Source organism: Schistocerca americana, chromosome 1 (genome assembly GCF_021461395.2).
Source record: "Schistocerca americana isolate TAMUIC-IGC-003095 chromosome 1, iqSchAmer2.1, whole genome shotgun sequence".
NCBI classification, from domain to species: domain Eukaryota; kingdom Metazoa; phylum Arthropoda; class Insecta; order Orthoptera; family Acrididae; genus Schistocerca; species Schistocerca americana.
This window is the reverse complement of record NC_060119.1, coordinates 712,294,400-712,308,268: the sequence shown is the minus strand read 5'-3', so window position 1 is coordinate 712,308,268 and position 13,869 is coordinate 712,294,400. Positions and strand designations below refer to the sequence as shown.

Below are 13,869 nucleotides of genomic sequence, written 5' to 3'. Positions count from 1 at the left end.
TCTTCCCGTGCCCCCCACCTGAATGGAATAAGCCCTAATAATTGGTACAGATGAAGGTACCCACTGCCATGCATTTCACAGTGGTTCGCAGAGTACAGATAAATGTAGGCACTGATGACCAACTGGAAAAGCCCTCCAAAAGTTCAGCACTGCTACAATTGTTGGGGCCGCACATTTCTGATAAATCATGGCGACATTGACTCGTCTTGCAATATACGTGAAAATAGGAGCCAGAGCAAATCTGAATATTAGCTGTGTCGGATATATCTGCACTCTGCCGTTAGTGGTGCGATGTGCAAACTCGTTAGGTGCACTCGCGAGTGCCTGAATGGGGCGTGATGTGATTACTTTTCTTTTCCGAACCACCTCGCGCATTAATTAATGATGTAACAGTGCCACTAATAACTCGTACAGATTGGAATTTGTCGCTTGCAGGCTTACGGAGTACAGGTAATGAACAGATTTATTTGGTTTTGAGTAAATTTGATTTGTAGATCTTATTGACAGGGAAAAGTTTGTCACTGGGTTCAAGAAAAAATGTGGAACGCTTCACGATTTTGCGTGTCATCCTTGCGCAGGGGCCATGCTAATCTTCTCTGTATCGTTCCAATTTTAGTATATGTACCGCCGAAGCGAGTACGAAATACTGCCCTCAAAGCGATGTATATATAGTTACACACCAGTGTCAAAACTATCTTCTAATAGCTGTGTCTTATGGCGTATTGTAACTTCTATAATATGATGCAGTTTGGCTGAATTCCTAACCTATTTGCTGCTATGGCCCTAGTCTAGGCTGATGCTGTGCAAAGTTTTCACATTTTATTTTTCACGCGGTAAAAAAAAGACACTTTTCTGTAGAAACGTTCCCGTACATTTACAAGCACAACTGTTGAGACCGCCATCTAGCAGTAGTCTCCGGAGTTGAGCTCTCGTAGCTGACTATTAACTCTCGCGGGTCCTTTCGCATCGATGTTGAATTAGCAAGCCAGGAAAGCGTAAGTAAAATTACGGGCATCAATAAAGACCCTTCGGTATGTGCAAGTGCTACAAATTCGGCAAAACTGACAAAGCGTAATTTAATTTTCATCACGTTACTGTTCTGTGCTGCCATCTGCGGGCCACAACACATACCGTGACAGTGACGTGCTCACTTCATTCAAATTCCGTGCAACAGCTGATCGGAATGGAAAATACACGGATATTACGAAATTGTATTATAAAACCGACGACGGATAGAAAATACAAGTTGACACTTGAACCCGTTAATTCGCTTTGGATTCGTTACTCTTTACTACGAAACAAATAAAACAAAAGGAAACGGAATGTGACAACCAGACGTAAACTACACGCTTCTGCTTCGAAATGTATTTGCCCACTCCGGGTTCTGTAAATCTAAGCCATCCGTATAAAAGAACGAAATCTATGTGCCTTTTACCGTGTGGAATAATCGTGTTGAATTGAAATTGGACTGAACTTCAGGCGGGAGTTACGTTTACAATAATAGTTGGCCGATGTTTATACTGAATGATACCTTGTGTTAGATTTCTGAATTTGGGTGAAGATTTCTGGTTCATACATTAATAACGGAATGTACCTTAATTAAGTTTGTAATTTAGTGCGGTACTAGTGGAATTAAAATGTTGCCCTTCATAATGTATTTATGAAATTGCATCAGAATAGACAAGAAAACTAAAACACATTTATAGGATCCCTAAATTTTCAACGGCGTGACTGACTAATTAGAACTACACAAAAGTTTAGAATGTTCATTGGGTTATGTATAGCCAACAGCGAAATGGCAAACTGAATAGAATATAATGCAGCCTGAATATCAAATAGGTAGCTGATAAATTAAATATATCTCTCAATGATGAATTCTCCACAACATAAGATATAAGCAACGTAGAATATGTTGATGACCTATAGATAAAGGGTATTTTGTACAGAACTTGGTGTATACAGATAATAAGTCAAATATGTGTGGAAAGACAGTCGATGTCTGGCTGAAATGAAGTATCCTAAATAGTTCAAGTAGCAATGTCTTGCCTGTGCCATAATGGAAGACTTCTTGTTGATAGCTCTTATCTGCATTCAGATACCCTATAATTCAATAGTTTCATTAAGTGTTACTTGCATATGGAGATACGGCACATGGGATATTATGTATAGCATTTACTGTCTGTTAAACACAAAATCACATTCTACCATTAATATCAATAGTACTGAATATGTGCTAACACTTCACTAAATTTAGTATCTGCTTTGAATTATGTATACTAAACAAGTTAGCACATGCTAGATTTCACAGGGATAATGTTTATATTAAATTCCCTGAAATAGATATAAAACAACAGATTTTCTAGCACACAATGTGAACAGTTGTATATTTATTAGACCTTCCTTTGGGAAACTGATCAATTCATCATTGTACATCCAGGAAACAATGTATCAGTACTTTCAACACACATGTGAAATACGTCAGTTCATGAAACACATCTGATGGTTGGTCTTTACTTTGCTAGTAACACCTCTAACCAGACTGAAAAATCTTATTTTGACAACTATTATCCTAATTCTAGCTTCCTTGCACAGTTTTTTCCTACGTGACAGATTCCCTGCCAGATTTCGAGCATTTTTCAAATGTATTACCTACTTTGTGATCTGTTTTAATTTTCTGTTTTTTTTCTCTTTGATCAGACATTGTCCTATTGTTACTGTTAATCTTATTCTTATTCTGCTTAACATTCATTCACACATTGCGTTATGTGAATTCCATCATGGAGGTGATCCTTTAGCAATGCAGTGTGTGTCAGGTTATATAGTAACAGGCAGAAAAAAATCACTGCTGGTTATTTCCTTCAGTTGCTGTAGCAACAAATTATAACAAGTGATAATCTACTAAAACTGGTGATTATGAAAGTTATTTCTTGTCTGGTTTATATATGTATACTAAGAGGAAAAAGCTACTTTGAAAAAGCCACTGCAATTTCCTCCTATACTACCATCAGCATAATGCTCAGTAATCATTTTCATGCAACACTCTTATTGCACACTTTGCAGCATTAAGTACTTCTTTCACCTTTGACAATGCTATGAAAAGGATAGATTGCTACTCACCATATAGCAGAGATGTTGAGTTGGGGATAGGCACAACAGAAGGAATGTCAAACAAGTAAGCATTCAGCCAAAGCACCTCTTACTAAATTAGACAACCCACACACAACAACTGTCTGTGACTGCTTAGAAAGAGGCTGATAGAGAGAGAGAGAGAGTGTTTTGTCTAATTCAGAAACAGGTCTTTTTGGCTGAAAGCTTACTTGTTTCACAGTCTTTTTGTTGCATCTATCTGCATCTTAACATCTTCCCTACATGGTGAGTAGCTATCTATCCTTTTCATCGCATTGTCATTAGTCCATCCTGGATTTTCCATTGTTTCCTACTTTCACCTTCGCTGCAGTGCCATAGGATAGAACTGGGTGGAATTATGCTAGCAGTCTTGTCTGCAGATCAAGACAGTGAAAGATATTTCTCAGAGCAAGGCAGGTAGAACTGAACTTTTTGGTTAAGTTATCCATATGCCTGTGCCACCTCAGTTCATTATCCACCTGGATACCCAAGAACTTCGTACATACAGCACATACATTGTATGCCCATTAATCTCTATTTGTGATCCCTGTAAGTCATTATTATTTGTTTGGAACTGTAAAATATGGGTATTTGTAAGGACAATGTTTGAGCTATTAACTGTGAAGCAGTTTTGGGGTAGTACAGTTGTTCTCCTCTGTGTGTCTGTTACGGACGTGTCTGGGCACTACAGGCCAGTTACACTACTGTATGCATTCTCAAAAATAACTGATTAATCATAAAACACAGATTAATGAGTTACATGAAAGAAAGACAACCTTTTTAATTAAGCAAAGTTTTATTTTCAAATTGGGGAAGTACAATATCAACCATCAGTTCATAAATGTGGTACTTGAAGCTCTTAGCTGGCCGCTATTGCCGAGCTGTTCTTCGCACTTCAGTCCGGAACTGCGCAGCTGCTACGGGCGCAGGTTCGAATCCTGCCCCGGGCATGGATGTGTGAGACGTCCTTAAGTTAGTTAGGTTGAAGTAATTATAAGTCTGTAGGACTGATGAGCTCAGATGTTAAGTCCCATAGTGCTTAGAGCCATTTGAACCATTCTGAAGTTCTTGACAAGTATTAATATGTCAAGGCTTTTGACTCTGTTGACCCTAAAATACTACTAAAGCACTAGGTGCAAGAGGAATACAAAGTGAGGGATTTCAGTCTTTCCTGGAAAACACGGTGCAACAATTAGAAATAGTTCACTTACCTGCTCATGATAAAAGTTTTAGTAATGTAATTGTCAGACAAGAAACAGATGAAGATATGAGAATCTCAAGTTAGTGTATTTGGTCTCATCCTGTTCTTAAGATTTATTTATTTAAAATGAACAGATTAGGGTCTTCCAGTCCTCTCTTACATCAGACCAGTGTTTCACACAGACAATACTTTTTTTTACATTGCAGTTATCTAAGAGATAACAACTATTTTAATATAGCAAACTGTAATAAAATGAAACTTCCAGGCAGATTAAAACTGTGTGCTGAACTTAGACTCGAACTCGGGATCTTTGCCTTTCGCAGGCAAGATGAGGTACTCGTGAAAGTAGAGCTGTGAGGACGGGTCGAGTTGTGCATTGGTAGCTCAGATGGTAGGGCACTTGCCCGTGAAAAGCAAAGGTCCCAAGTTCGAGTCTCAATCTTGCACACAGCTTTAATCTGCCAGAAAGTTTCATAATAGTGCACACTCCGCTGCAGGGTGAAAATTTCATTCTGGAAAAATCCCCCAGGCTGTGGCTAAGCCATTTCTCCACAATATCCTTTCTTCCAGGAGTGCTACTTCTGCAATGTTCGCAGGAGAGCTACTGTGAAGTTTGGAAGGTAGTAGACGAGGTACTGGCAGAAATAAAGCTGTGAGGACAGGTTGTGAGTCGCACTTGGGTAGCTCAGTTGGTAGGGCACTTGCCCATGAAAGGCAAAGGTCCCGAGTTCAAGTCTCAGTCCAGCACAAAGTTTTAATCTGCCAGGAAGTTCATAACATCACACACTCGGCTGCAGAGTGGAAATTTCATTCTGGAAAAACAAAATGATCTGAGTGTCTGAAGAGACAATGTGAATAAATAGTAGTAAGGGCTAATAACGTTAATAGAGGCAACACTTCTGCTACTGCCGCTTCCAATGATAATAATAATGACAGTAACAATATTAATAATGACAATAATATTGTTGGGGCAGATATAAAAAGAATTTATAGGTGTCCAAATAGATATTTTCTGATATAGTGAGTTCTGATAATGATAATAATAATAATGACAATAGTAATGGTAGTAGTAGTAGTTGTTGTTGTTGTTGTTTTTGTTGTTGATGATGATGTCATTGTGGTCTTCAGTCCAGAGACTGGTCTGATGCAGCTCTCCATGCTACTCTATCCTGTGCAAGGTGCTTCAGTTCCAAGTGCCTACTGCAACCTACATCCTTCTGAATTTGCTTAGTGCATTCATCTCTTAGTCTCCCTCTGTGATTTTTACCCTCCACATTGTTCTCCAATAATAAATAAGTGATCCCTTGATGCCTCAGAACATGTCCTACCAACCGATCCCTTCTTCTAGTCAAGTTGTGCCACAAATTCCTCTTCTCCATAATTCTATTCAGTACCTCCTCAATAGTTACATGATCTACCCACCTAATCTTCAGCACTCTTCTGTAGCACCACATTTTGAAAGTTTCTATTCTCTTATTGTCCAAACTATTTATCGTCTGTGTTTCACTTCCATACATGGCTACACTCCATACAAATACTTTCAGAAAAGACTTCCTGACACTTAAATCTATACTCAATGTTAACTAACTTCTCTTCCTCAGAAACGCTTTCCTTGCCATAGCCAGTCTATATTTTATATCCTCTCTACTTCGATCATCATCAGTTATTTTGCTCCCCAAATAGCAAAACTCATCTACTACTTTAAGTGTTTCATTTCCTAACCTAATTCCGTCAGCCGTCCATTCAAGACACTGTCCCTTCTGTCCAACTGCTCTTCCAGGTCCTTTGCTGTCTCTGACAGAATTACAATGTCACTGGAAAACTTCAAATTTTTATTTCTTCTCCATGGATTTTACTTCAGACTCCAATTTTTTCTTTTGTTTCCTGTACTGCTTGCTCAATATACAGATTGAATAACATCGGGGATAGGCTACAACCCTATCTCACTCCCTTCCCAACCACTGCTTCCCTTTCATGCCCCTCGACTCTTTATAACTGCCACCTGGTTACTGTACAAACTGTAAATCGACTTTTGCTCTCTTTATTTTACCCCTGCTATCTTCAGAATTTGAAAGAGAGTATTCCAGTCAACATTGTCCAAAGCTTTCTCTCTAAGTCTACAAATGCTAGAAATGTATGTTTGGCTTTCCTTAATCTATCTTCTAAGATAAGTTGTTGGGTCAATATTGCCTCACGTGTTCCAACATTTCTATGGAATCCAAACTGATCTTACCTGAGGTCGGCTTCTACCAGTTTTTCCATTCGTCTGTAAGGAATTCATGTTAGTATTTTGAAGCCGTGACTTATTAAACTGATAGTTCAATAATTTTCACACCTGTCAACACCTGCTTTCTTTGGGATTGGAATTATTATACTTCTCTTGAAGTCGGAGGGTATTTCATCTGTCTCATACATCTTGCAAACCAGATGATACAGTTTTGTCATGCCTGGCTCTCCCAAGACTATCAATAGTTCTAATGGAATGTTGTCTACTCCCAGGCCCTCGTTTCGACTTAGGTCTTTTAGTGCTCAGTCAAACTCTTCCCATAGAATAATATCTCCCATTTCATCTTCATCTACGTCCTCATTCGTCTACATAATATTGCCCTGAAGTACATTGCCCTTGTACAAACCCTCAATATACTGTTAAGTCCCATAGTGCTCAGAGCCATTTGAACCTCAATATACTCCTTCCCTCTTTCTGCCTTCCCTTCTTTGCTTAGAACTGTATTTCCATCTGAGCTCTTGACATTCATACAACTGGTTCCCTTTTCTCCAGAGGTCTTTTTAATTTTCCTGTATTAGATATTAAAAGAATTTATATTTGTACAAAACTGATATCTTTTGACACAGTGAGTTCTGAGGAAGGGAAATTTAAGTAGACTGTACCAGCAAAGAGCACTGGGAAAAGAGGAAAATCTGGTTAGAAAGAAGGATGTAAAGGGCAACAAGTGTGTACAGGGACAATGGAAATCATTACTGTTTCTTTAGTTAGATGTGTCATTAAATGCCATCTGGCAATGGAGATGTTTATATGATGGTGAAATATAATCAATGAGTCACATGTTACAGATACGAGTACATCACACGCATGCATTCATAACTGGTTCCAGCTGACATGAGGTCCCCTGGGAAAGTCACAGCAATTTAACCCCACTGTAGTCAATAATTGGAAGTATATGTGTTTCAACAAGTTTCTTTTTCATGTAGAGAGGGAAAGGCTTTTTATATTTTTGTAGGACATGGAGAGATGCTGATGCCTCCTTGCATTTTGCAGTTACATGCTCAGTCCAGTTTTGATTTTCATCTATTACTTCTATAGACTCTTTGCTAAAGGAAGAAGTTGACACTTGTCCTATTTAGGATTAAAGATGGTAGAAATTTCCAAAATTTTGGGATAACAAAATTTCAGTATTGAAATTCTTGTCAGTTATCTTCAGGTTTATTGGTTTTACACTAGATACAACTGGAGACCACCAGCAAACATGCAATATTTGCACCAAGACAAAACTCATGACACATAATTGACAGTCAATGATGACTTTCCAAACAGTGTAAGATGTGGAGAAAAAGGTCTCTCTGCTGATGACAGCAACATCATTGTCACTGATAAAATACTAGAACCCCTATTAGAGGAAGCAAATGAAACCATTATCGATGTTTACAACTGGACAGCATGTAATAAATTAACACTGAATAAACAGAAAACAAACAGCATGCTCTTCATCATAATGAAGAAGACCACTCTGTTGCATTAAACATAGATGATAAATCTATAAGTTATCTAACAAACCTGAAGTTTTTAAGGGTGAATACTGATTGTCATTATACGTTTGTATGAACACAGAAAGATGCTGGCAAAAAGGACATCATCATTGTGTTATGCTCTTTGGGTTTCATCATCATGGGTTTTATGATCAGTTGGTAACAGCCAATTTCTTGGAGTGACATACTAATGCAACATACAATTAGTTCTTAGCTATGGGATTCTTTTCTTGAGACTGAAGTCACAAATGATGGACACAGTTTTCATACTGCAGAAAAGGGTCATAAGAATAATAACTAGAGGTAGTGGTCAGGTTCAGGTTCATTGCAAAGAGATCTAAAAAGAAACTGGTTATTCTTATGGCACTAAGTGAGTAAACCTATCAAGCTCCTGTGCATATCAAGGAAAATATTACTAAGTATTTCAATTACACTTCTTTATGTACGTGTGGAACAAGAGCCAGTTTCGACTCACATTCACCAAGTAAAAACAAACAATAAACTTAAAACATCACCTTATATTGGGGAATAAAATTGTATGATAAATTTCCCAAGGAGAATTACTGAAACAGACTAGTTTAAAAATGCAGCTAAAACATTATTCATAAGTAATGTATATGACTCAATTAAAGATTGCTCTATAGGACTCACAAAAGTGTTTAGAGAGAATATAACTACAACAGCCTGTCACACATCAATACATGGTTACGCTTTTACAAGAAAGTCATGTGCTGAAATGTGTCATGCATTACAGCAATGATTTGTCAGTCTTCCGAGTTCAACACCTCACTCATACTGAGTGACTCAATTTTTCCAGGTGAACAGAGAGGACATGGAGATGTACTTGTTCACGGTCCAGGAGTCAGCAGTGGGTGTCCTTAGTGTGTGCAGTGATGAATAGTTCCTTCATCAAGATCACTGCCGACCACCTGTCCTATCCCGTTAAAATCATACTTCTATATTCTATGTGTGTGTGTTTTGAGCTATTTCTTTACATTGTATAATGACAAGTTCATCATCACTGTGAAATGATCCCTCAATGAATACATAAGTAAATAAATTAATTAATTATCATTCTTTTTGTAAAAAAAGAATATTTATTTTTCATTTACATATTCAGTTGCATAGTTACAATTCTACATCCTTTGAATTAAGGGTATGCTATCTCAAGCCACAGTTAAGAGAACTATTGCTTTTTTAGATTCTGAACTTTACTTCACATTACACTCTTCAAGCACTGACTTGTTGCTTTTGCTAAGATAAAACTTGCTACAGCTCTTGGTGGGCCTAAGTTGGATATCCAAAAAATGGAATGGTCCCTTACACTGAACTTAAATATTCAACTGGTATCCCAGTTTTCAACTTTCCTGTAGTCTTTACTGGTATCTGCCATATTCCGTTGCATTATCAACAAACTGAACAGCCAGTGGTTAACTCACCAGCACCAACAGTGTCTAATGCTAAGATCAAATGCAAGCCCAACATTATCCTGGATGTAAAATGATCAGCAGCCTCTGTTACATTGGGCAGGAAGTGCCGGAGGGAACATTTTGTGCATACTGTGTGTTAATGAATAGGTGTTTTAAACTTGCTGTGCGGAATTTGATGCCAACATTATCATTGTGAAACATAGCAAACATTAACTTGGTTAGAAGAAACCAAATTTGGTTAAATTACTCATATTTCAAAACTCATGGTAATGCCACAAATCTGAAGCATTTTGCAATGTTTAGTATACATTCAGTGTTATCGGCATTAATGGTAGTTTTATTGAGGTATTGTGTTTAACAGACTGAAAACAATAATTTTGGTGCCGTTCAACACAAAATGTTCCTCTCAGTAAGAACAATATGTAAGATGCCAGTGTTATCTCACCACAACTAAGTGAGAGTTAATGAAACAGCTGAATTACAAGGTTTCTGAATGCACAAAGGATTTATCAAAGGAACTCACCTCTCTTCCTGAAACAGGTAACACATGCTAATTGATCTATTGAGACTACTTCATTTCTACTAGTCAGAAACAGACTGTTTTTCCACACATTGTTAGCTTGTTGTCTATACACACCAAGTTCTGTGCAAAATATCTTTACCAACTATCTGGCTTATGTTTTACATAGTGGAGAATATATCTTTGAGAGATATATTACATTTACATACTATATTTTGGCATTCATGCTGTATTATATTACGTTCAAAATATAGTGAACATACTTTATTATTTCACATTGCCAGTCCATAAACCAATGAACTTTTTACACTTTTCTGTGGTCCTAATACACCAAAGAAATCACGCTGGTTTATTAAACAAAATGGAAATCCGTTAATGATCCAAAATTACAACACACAATGTTCAATTATTTTCAACTAAATTCACAAACCTATACACAGCATGATTAAGTATGAATAGTCATACTATTATTACAAATCTAGCTTCTACTCTTGGTTCAACCCAATTTAATTATTAACACCATTGTTTCACACGGGAAAAGATAAATAAATCTCGTCCTTTTAACGTGTATCTTTGTTTTACAGGAATATTAGTAGGCAATGTATTTATTTATTTACTTAGCATCCTTGTATCTCGTTGTTGTGGTCTTCAGTCCTGAGACTGGTTTGATGCAGCTCTCCATGCTACTCTATCCTGTGCAAGCTTTTTCATCTCCCAGTACTTACTGCAACCCACATCCTTCTGAATCTGCTTAGTGTATTCATCTCTTGGTCTCCCCCTACGATTTTTACCCTCCACGCTGCCCTCCAATACTAAATTGGTGATCCCTTGATGCCTCAGAACATGTCCTACCAACCGATCCCTTCTTCTGGTCAAGTTGTGCCACAAACTTCTCTTCTCCCCAATCCTATTCAATACTTCCTCATTAGTTATGTGATCTACCCATCTAATCTTCAGCATTCTTCTGTAGCACCACATTTCGAAAGCTTCTATTCTCTTCTTGTCCAAACTATTTATCGTCCATGTTTCACTTCCATACATGGCAACACTCCATACGAATACTTTCAGAAATGACTTCCTGACACTTAAATCAATACTCGATGTTAACAAATTTCTCTTCTTCAGAAACGCTTTCCTTGCCATTGCCAGCCTACATTTTATATCCTCTCTACTTCGACCATCATCAGTTATTTTGCTCCCCAAATAGCAAAACTCCTTTACTACTTTAAGTGCCTCATTTCCTAATCTAATTCCCTCAGCATCACCCGACTTAATTAGACTACATTCCATTATCCTTGTTTTGCTTTTGTTGATATTCATCTTATATCCTCCTTTCAAGACACTGTCCATTCCATTCAACTGCTCTTCCAAGTCCTTTGCTGTCTCTGACAGAATTACAATGTCATCGGCGAACCTCAAAGTTTTTATTTCTTCTCCATGAATTTTAATACCTACTCCGAATTTTTCTTTTGTTTCCTTTACTGCTTGCTCAATATACAGATTGAACAACATCGGGGACAGGCTACAACCCTGTCTTACTCCCTTCCCAACCACTGCTTCCCTTTCATGTCCCTCGACTCTTGTAACTGCCATCTGCCTTGTATCTCATCATTATAAAAATGATATAGGATTTGCCATACATTCCGTTACATAGAAAGTAGGACATGAAAAAAATTTACACTTATATGTCCATAAACAAAATATTATTACATGTAACATGAAACCATATGCCTAACAACATTCATAATATGCTAAATTAGAATAATACATGAATAAAATTTAGTTTTCAATGAGCATTTTGGGTCATTACAACAAAGGAAAGCAATCATTTCGAATTAGAAGCGTGTAGTTTACGTCTGGTTGTCACATTCCGTTTCCTTTTGTTTTATTTGTTTCGTAGTAAAGAGTAACGAATCCAAAGCGAATTAACGGGTTCAAGTGTCAACTTGTATTTTCTATCCGTCGTCGGTTTTATAATACAATTTCGTAATATCCGTGTATTTTCCATTCCGATCAGCTGTTGCACGGAATTTGAATGAAGTGAGCACGTCACTGTCACGGTATGTGTTGTGGCCCGCAGATGGCAGCACAGAACAGTAACGTGATGAAAATTAAATTACGCTTTGTCAGTTTTGCCGAATTTGTAGCACTTGCACATACCGAAGGGTCTTTATTGATGCCCGTAATTTTACTTACGCTTTCCTGGCTTGCTAATTCAACATCGATGCGAAAGGACCCGCGAGAGTTAATAGTCAGCTACGAGAGCTCAACTCCGGAGACTACTGCTAGATGGCGGTCTCAACAGTTGTGCTTGTAAATGTACGGGAACGTTTCTACAGAAAAGTGTCTTTTTTTTACCGCGTGAAAAATAAAATGTGAAAACTTTGCACAGCATCAGCCTAGACTAGGGCCATAGCAGCAAATAGGTTAGGAATTCAGCCAAACTGCATCATATTATAGAAGTTACAATACGCCATAAGACACAGCTATTAGAAGATAGTTTTGACACTGGTGTGTAACTATATATACATCGCTTTGAGGGCAGTATTTCGTACTCGCTTCGGCGGTACATATACTAAAATTGGAACGATACAGAGAAGATTAGCATGGCCCCTGCGCAAGGATGACACGCAAAATCGTGAAGCGTTCCACATTTTTTCTTGAACCCAGTGACAAACTTTTCCCTGTCAATAAGATCTACAAATCAAATTTACTCAAAACCAAATAAATCTGTTCATTACCTGTACTCCGTAAGCCTGCAAGCGACAAATTCCAATCTGTACGAGTTATTAGTGGCACTGTTACATCATTAATTAATGCGCGAGGTGGTTCGGAAAAGAAAAGTAATCACATCACGCCCCATTCAGGCACTCGCGAGTGCACCTAACGAGTTTGCACATCGCACCACTAACGGCAGAGTGCAGATATATCCGACACAGCTAATATTCAGATTTGCTCTGGCTCCTATTTTCACGTATATTGCAAGACGAGTCAATGTCGCCATGATTTATCAGAAATGTGCGGCCCCAACAATTGTAGCAGTGCTGAACTTTTGGAGGGCTTTTCCAGTTGGTCATCAGTGCCTACATTTATCTGTACTCTGCGAACCACTGTGAAATGCATGGCAGAGGGTACCTTCATCTGTACCAATTATTAGGGCTTATTCCATTCAGGTGGGGGGCACGGGAAGAATTACTGCCAAAATTCCTATGTGCATGCTGTAATTAATTTACACTCGTCCTCACGATCCCAAAGGGAGCAATATTTCATTTAAATCCACTTCTTGAAACTTTGGTAGTAGACTCTCTCTGGATAATTCCCATCTAACTTCGAGAGTCTACCATTTCAGTTTTTTCACCCATCTATATACTCTCCTGCATGTCAAACAAACCTCTGACCATTCTTGCTGCCCTTCGCTGTATACATTCAAAATCCTGTGCTAGTCCTTTTTGGTAGCGGTGTGGGTCCTACACACTTGAGTAGTATTCTAGGTTGGGTAGCAGAAGTGATTTGTAACCAATTTCCTTTGTAGACCGATTGTATTTCCGTAGTATTCTAATAGTAAACTGACATCTGCTATTTCCTTTACCCACAACTGAGCTTATGTGATGCTTCCATTTCATTCTTCACTATGTGTTACTCCCATGTATGAGTTTACTGATTCAACTGTGACTTACTGATATTATATTCATAGGCTACTATGTTTTTATTGTTTTTTGAAGCGCTCTATTTTACATTTATGGACATTTAAATCTAGCTGACAATCTTAGCACCATTTTGAAATCTTGTGAAAGTCTGAGTGAATATTTTGCAGCTTCATTTTGACT

General features: G+C 37.9%; 2 non-coding genes across 2 annotated transcripts; one reads left to right on the top strand and one right to left on the bottom strand.

Moving 5' to 3' along the window:
* Nucleotides 1-533: 533 nt before the first annotated feature.
* LOC124554784 lies at nt 534-640 on the bottom strand. The gene has a single exon (XR_006968451.1). It is a non-coding gene; the product is annotated as a U6 spliceosomal RNA (small nuclear RNA).
* Nucleotides 641-12,593: 11,953 nt separating this feature from the next.
* LOC124554780 lies at nt 12,594-12,700 on the top strand. Its single transcript, XR_006968449.1, has one exon. It is a non-coding gene; the product is annotated as a U6 spliceosomal RNA (small nuclear RNA).
* Nucleotides 12,701-13,869: the final 1,169 nt, after the last annotated feature.